Source organism: Bufo bufo, chromosome 2 (assembly GCF_905171765.1).
Source record: "Bufo bufo chromosome 2, aBufBuf1.1, whole genome shotgun sequence".
NCBI classification, from domain to species: Eukaryota; Metazoa; Chordata; class Amphibia; order Anura; family Bufonidae; genus Bufo; species Bufo bufo.
The window spans coordinates 659,998,225-660,006,065 of NC_053390.1; positions in this window are offsets into that span (position 1 = coordinate 659,998,225).

Genomic DNA, 7,841 nt, shown 5'->3' on the forward strand with positions numbered 1-7,841 from the left:
AGAGCGCCATCTGGTGTTTTTTCTTTTCTTATTTCTTTGTTTTGCTCACTGAGAAGGCCGCACATGCTCAATTTCGTCCTTCAACTGCCTCCTGAGCTGTGATAGGGAGAGCTGAGACACGCCCCCTTAGCTGCAGCAAAAAAGACACTGCCATGAGCACTAAATGGGGGGATCTCTGGATCCATGTAAGGCACAGGGCTGGTTCTAGCTTTGTTAGAAAGAGATTGTTATGTACTATATAATGCCCGATTTCCATTTTTTACAGTAATCATTAATCTTTAATGGACGCGCGGCACCTTCAATATCACACGGCCATTAACAATGCAGACCGGCTATACAGTGCAGTCTTCATTAGTTAAGTAAGAGACAGCTCCTGCCTGAAATTGGCAAGTTTCTGGCACCATTACTCTAATTAGAATGGCTAGCTGTGGGCCAACAGATTCCTTCCTATTTTACAATCAAGATAGCAAGCAGAAAACAAAGTCCAAGTAATGAAATCCTAGGACTGGAATATAGGGACAACTAGGAAACCACACTTTTCAGACCACTAATTAATTTTTCATATAATTTAGATTTTGCCCCACTGTAGTAATGATCATGCAGTTCTAGCCAGGGGTGTTGCTAGGGTCTCAAAAGATCCGGGGCCCAAGCCCCAATGCATATGGCCTAATTCTTTGTCGACCAATATTCCTCCATTTACTTTCCTCAAAAATTATAATTCCTTAGCCCCTCCACCATACAGTCCCATGTAAATAACATTATTTCCCTCCTCCGCCATAGAGTCCCATGTAAATACCATCACACCATCTCTCCAGCCGCCTCCAATATATAGGCCCATGTAAATAACATCCCTCTCTATCTACAGCCCCCTCCAAAATACAGTCCCATGTAAATAACATCACACCATCTCTTCTGCCCCCTCCAATATACAGTCCCACGCAAATAACATTGCCGCCTCCAACATACAGTCCCATGTAAATAACATCACCCCCTCAATATTCAGTCTCATGTAAATAACATCACTCCCTCCCCAAGACACCTTCAACATACAGTCCCAGGTAAATAAAATCACCCCCTCCCCAGCCACCTTCAACATGCAGTCCCATGTAAATAGCATTACCCCATCAACATTCAGTCCCATGTAAATAATATCACTCCCTCTCACAGCAGTCTTCAACATATAGTCCAATGTAAATAACATCACCCTGCCCAGCCACCTCCAACATGCATTCTCATGTAAATAACATCACCCCTCAACTTTCAGTCCCATGTAAATAACATCACTCCACCCCACTGTCCCATGTAAATAACTTCCCTAACTTCAGCCCTAACATACAGTCTAACATACGCTCTTCCAGCGTGATCTACCTTCTCCGCTACGTCCCGTTCACTTCAGAAAAAATCTTGTATTCTGCGTTAAGCGCTGCACTGATATGTGCTAAAATCTCTTTTGAAATATTTGGTTGGAAAAAAAACTTGTATTCGGCGTTAAGCGCTGCACTGATATGCGCTAAAATCTCTTTTGAGATATTTGGGTGGAAAAAAATCTTTTATTCGGCGTTAAGCGCTGCACTGATATGCAGTAAAATCTTTTGTGAATTATTTTGGTGGAAATAAAAATTTCCACCTCCTCCATTAACTTCCTCATCTCTTCATTAACATCGGACACACTAACTTTACTGATACCACAATACATTTGATATGACATTTAGCAAGAGTTTAAAGTGCCCACATATAGCACATAGTGGGATACTGCATCAAGATGAATCAGGCGTGGATCAGCCAGGATTTCAACACACCAATGCCTGATGCATCAGACTAGATCATCCATGGTGCCACACCAACATTTTGACAAAAGAGACCGTTTTCTTCTGGCTACTTGCCTCAGCTACTATTCTGATGCTGTTACCCTCCTGATGCCAAACATCTGATGCCAAGTGCTCATTCTTTCACCCACCATCTTCAGCGAGTACTAGTATTGCCACCCACCTCTACACAATGTCACCTTGCCACTCTGTGGCCTACTGATGCTGCCATGTCCACACTGTCATCTTGCCACTCTGTGGCCTACTGATGCTGCCATGTCCACACTATGTCACCGTGCCACTCTGTTGTATCATGCTGCTGCTGCTGCCATGTCCACACTATGTCACCGTGCCACTCGGTGGCCTCCTCATACTGCTGCCACCTCCACACTGTCATTGTACCACTCTCTGGCCTCCTGATGCTGCCGCCAACTCCAGACTTTGTCATTGGGCCACTGTGTGGTCTCCTCATGCTGTTTCCACCTCACCACTCTGTCATAGGGACACTCTGTGGACTTCTCATGCTGTTCACACCCTCCCAACTTCATGACTGGGCCCCTATTTTGGCTTTCGGCCTGGCTAACATCATCATTTATTTGACCTTTCTTCTGATCTGTCAGAAGGAAGGAAAAATGAGACGCACAGCAGATCCTGTCTTTTTAGCAGCTGTAAGGCATGTATGGTCCCATCAGAATTGGCTTATGATTTGGTAGACAAAAGCAGGAGTGGGTTCAATACACAGAAGACATACAAATATTCCATTCACTTGTCATCTCTGTTTTAGATCCACTCCTGTTTTTATTGGCATTAGCAATACTGAGTAGAGTTGAGCGACACCAGGATGTTCGGGTTCGACAGGTTCGACCGAACTTCACAAAAAAGTTTGAGTTCGGGACCCGAACTTGACCGCGAACCCGAACCCCATTGAAGTCAATGGGGACCCGAACTTTTGAGCACTAAAATGGCTGTAAAAATGTCATGGAAAGGACTTGAGGGCTGCAAATGGCATCAAAATGTGGTTAAGAGCATGGCAAGTGCTCTTCAAACAAATGTGGATAGGGAAATGACTTTAAATAACATAAAATACGTAAAAATAAAAAATAATAATCTTGATCTAGGAGGACGAGGTCCATATGGAGTAGGAGGTTGAGAAGGCGGTGGATGTGGCGGTGGATGTGGAAGCGGCGGTGGTGGAGGAGGAGGTAGCCTACACTGCTTTTTGGTTTTAAATTTATTTTTATTTTTTTAAATTAGGGTACATAATAACCTGTGATAACCACCCCCAAGCCGTGCTAAACACATGTTCAGACAATACATTGGCTGCAGGGCAGGCCAGCACCTCCAAGGGGTAAAGGGCAAGCTCAGGGCATGTGCCCAATTTGGAGACCCAGAAGTGGCAGGGGCTGACCCCTGTCAGTCAGTTCGTGTAGGCGTGTGCACACTTACTGCCCCACCATGTCGCACGTCCCCGTGATGTTCACGATCCAATTTGATATCTGCTCTATTAACTTTCGATGTTCTTTGCGCCTACCATGGTGATCACGGGTGGCGGGGAATCAGGGTTCCAGGCCGGAGAGGGGATACCACATGCAAGGGAGGTCAATGGATTAAATTAAATGTAATCGAGTGGAAATGTGGGACAAAGTATTGAAGCATAAGCTTCCAAGTTAAGGAGGGGGTGCGCGGCAATTACCCACTCCCGACTCGGGGAGGGAGTGACGATAAATAACAATACAGGACTCTTAAGATGCCCTGTTATTGGAATGATTAATAAAAAATTATAGGGAATGTCACTGTGGTATTTTTGATTTGTAAATAAGCGAATAACGCCATATCAGCATGGCTTCGTGAGGGATCGGTCATGCCAAACTAATTTAATCAGTTTCTATGAGGAGGTAAGTTCTCCAAAGCATTTGACACTGTACCACATAAAAGGTTAGTATATAAAATGAGAATGCTCGGACTGGGAGAAAATGTCTGTATGTGGGTAAGTAACTGGCTCAATGATAGAAAACCGAGGGTGGTTATTAACGGTACACACTCAGATTGGGTCACTATCACTAGTGGGGTACCTCAGGGGTCAGTATTGGGCCCTATTCTCTTCAATATATTTATTAATGATCTTGTAGAAGGCTTGCATAGTAAAGTATCAATTTTCGCAGATGACACTAAACTGTGTAAAGTAATTTACACTGAAGAGGACAGTATACTACTACAGAGGGATCTGGATAGATTGGAGGCTTGGGCAGAGAAGTGGCAGATGAGGTTTAACAATGACAAATGTAAAGTTATGCACATGGGAAGGAATAATGCAAGTCACCCGTACATACTAAATGGTAAAACACTCGGTAACACTGACATGGAAAAGGATCTAGGAATTTTAATAAACAGCAAACTAAGCTGCAAAAAACAGTGTCAGACAGCTGCTGCCAAGGCCAATAAGATAATGGGTTGCATCAGAAGGGGCATAGATGCCCGTGATGAGAACATATTCCTACCACTTTACAAATCGCTAGTCAGACCACACATGGAGTACTGTGTACAGTTCTGGGCTACTGTAAACAAGGCAGAAATAGCAGAGCTGGAGAGGGTCCAGAGGAGGGCAACTAAAGTAATAACTGGAATGGGGCAACTACAGTACCCTGAAAGATTATCAAAATTAGGGTTATTCACTTTAGAAAAAAGACGACTGAGGGGAGATCAAATTAATATGTATAAATATATCAGGGGTCAGTACAGAGATCTATCCCATTATCTATTTATCCCCAGAACTGTGACTGTGACGAGGGGACATCCTCTGCGTCTGAAGGAAAGAAGGTTTGTGCACAAACATAAAAAAGGATTCTTTACGGTAAGAGGAGTGAGACTATGGAACTCTCTGCCTGAGGAGGTGGTGATGGTGAGTACAATGAACGAATTCAAGAGGGGCCTGGATGTATTTCTGGAGCGTAATAATATTACAGGTTATAGCTACTAGAGAGGGGTCGTTGATCCAGGGAGTTATTCTGATTGCCTGATTGGAGTCGGGAAGGAATTTTTTATTCCCCTAAAGTGGTGAAAATTGGCTTCTACCTCACATGTTTTTTTTTTTTTGCCTTCCTCTGGATCAACTTGCAGGATAACAGGCCGAACTGTATGGACAAATGTCTTTTTTCGGCCTTATGTACTATGTTACTATGTAAACGTTAGCCAGGAGAGGCCTTGCTGCCGCTTTGTTGACTCTAGCTAACTTCTGCCTGATCGCACGTCCCTGTGACGTCCACCATCCATTTGGATATCTTCTCTATCAACTTTCGATGTTCTTTTCTGAGCCTACCATGTTGATCACGGTTATCGGCGAATCAGGGTCCCACGCCGGAGAGGGAGCGTGAAAAAGAGAGACCACATCCAAGGGAGGATTAATTGTTTCAAATTTAAAATGATAGAACGGAAATATGGGACAAAGTATTAAAGTGTAAACGTGGGACAACTTTTTAAAGTTTAAGCATTGAATGAAAGGATGTGGCACGCATCAATTTTATTCCCTGTCAACTATGCAGAGCAGGGGTTTCTATCCGGCAAAATTAGAAAAATGTCACCTGACAATGTAACAGATGATTTTTTTTTTTATGTTCCTGTCACCTATGCAGATATCCATTTGGATATCTTCTCTATCAACTTTCGATGTTCTTTTCTGAGCCTACCATGTTGATCACGGTTATGGGCGAATCAGGGTTCCACGCCGGAGAGGGAGCGTGAGAATGAGAGACGACATCCAAGGGAGATAAATATATAAAAAAAAAATTGGGATCGAGTGGAAATATGGGAAAAGTTATTGAGGCGCAAATGTGGGACAAATTACTGAAGCGCAAATGTGGGAACAGTTATTGAGGCTCAAATGTGGGACAAATTACTGAAGTGCAAATGTGGGAAAAGTTATTGAAGCGCAAATGTGGGACAACTTGTTACAGTTTAAGCATTGAATGAAAGGTGGCGCGCATCAATTAAAGAAGAATTTCTGAAATTTTATTCCCTGTCACCTATGCAGAGCAGGGGTTAATACACGTCCAAAATTGTAAAATGTCAGCCCAAGAATGTAACAGAAAAATTACTGAAATGTATTAACCTGTCTACGTAGAGATGTGGGTGCATTGCAGGGCACATTGAGGTCTCAACTCCACCGTAAACTTAAAACTTGGTGGAATAAGGACTCTTTAGAAAATTATATACAGAGGGGTCTTGTCCCTAGAGGTCTACGCATTCAAGTGTTTCCTTCTTTTCCGATAGAAGATAAAACATTTATAGATAAATGGGAGGAGATCTGCACAAACAGCTCCATGAAGTTTATGTTGTTGTTGGTTGGCTTAAATGCCAATACCCTCTCAACATTAGACAAAGAGATCGAGACCACACAGAATCATCTACAGGCAGCGATCTCAAACGAGGAATGGACCTCCTTTAACCTTCAATTGGAGGCTCAATTTGAGACGTGGGAGAGGGACATCCAACAACTAAAGTCCAAGAAATTTAATAGGGATCTTATTGATGCACAAAATAAGAAGATGTATCGATGGCGATGTGTCCAACGATCCGACACACTGGTTCGGTCTTCATCGATCTCGTCATTATCTGGAGCTAGCAACACAGGTAGTCAGGCGAGTGGACACACCAGCCCTGGGATGATGACTAGATGGAGGGGTCAAAATAAAAGGAAGTGGGAACACAGGACTTAGCCCTATAAGAGGAGACAGAGAAATGACCCACATCAACACAAGAACCTGAAGGTAATTAACCTTTCTGATCACAACCTTTCTAATGTGGATATTTCTGTCCTACAGAAAGGACTTACTTTTTCACCCTCTGCCCCTCTCGATATGTTCACAGCGATAAAAGATCTTCATCTGTTTGGTCGATCGCTAATTTTTAGGAGGTGGTTCTTCAAACCTGAAGAAGAAAACTCCTCAGGCGTACCGACAGAAGAAGAAACTTTGAATATTTTGGAGAGTTTACTAGAGGAACAGAGAGAAACCTCAGGTAAGGACCCTATGGTCATTAGAAAGCGTTCTGCCAGATTCCCTCCCTTGTCATTGTGACCAGCAGTAGATCTTTTTGTGAGATCAGTATCAAAAGAACTTTCACAACTATCTGTCAAGAGGACCCCTGATAATCTGACGTTTGATCAACGCAGGAGTCTAAAGAACCTACGGTCCTGGAAGGACGTAGTGTTCAAACCGGCAGACAAGGGGGGAAATATTGTCATTTGGCCTCGCAAAATGTATGAAGCGGAGGCCTACCGCCAATTGAGGGACACGGCGTGCTATAAGAAATTAACTTTTAATCCCCTCTCCTCTTATAGTCAACTACTGCTGGACTTATTGGAAGCAGCAGTAACTGATGGAGTTATATCTCGACAACTGTGTGAAGCATTGACCGTACGACATCCTTCAATACCTACCTTATATCTCTTGCCAAAGATTTACAAGAGCTCCACAAAACCAACAGGTAGGCCGATCATATCGGGATGCGGGGGCTTTCTGGAGAATGTATGTAAATTTTTAGATCATAACTTGAAGCCCATGGTAGAAGGCTTATCGTCATATACGCGAGATACCACTGACCTTCTCCAGAAAATTGATGGCATTCACCTCGATCCCGATATGATGCTGGTGACATGTGATGTCGAATCGCTTTACACCAGCATCAACCATAGGGATGGGATACGTGCTGTTTCCTACTTTTTGTCTATGACGGACAGTGACAAAAACTTTCGGCCTGCCTGATTGATTTGTTACAATTTGCCCTCACGCATAACTTTTTTACCTTCAACGGCTCCTTCTACCTGCAGCTCGGGGGACGGCAATGGGGGCGGCCTGTGCGCCCTCATATGCCAACCTCTTCCTGGGGTTGTGGGAGAGGGAGCTTTTTATGTCTGATGTGCATACGTCGATGGACCGGGTCATATTTTGGGCCCGGTACATCGACGATATTTTTCTCATCTGGCAAGGTACCTCCGAAGCTCTGGGATCCTTTATGGACAGCCTCAATGATAACAAGTAT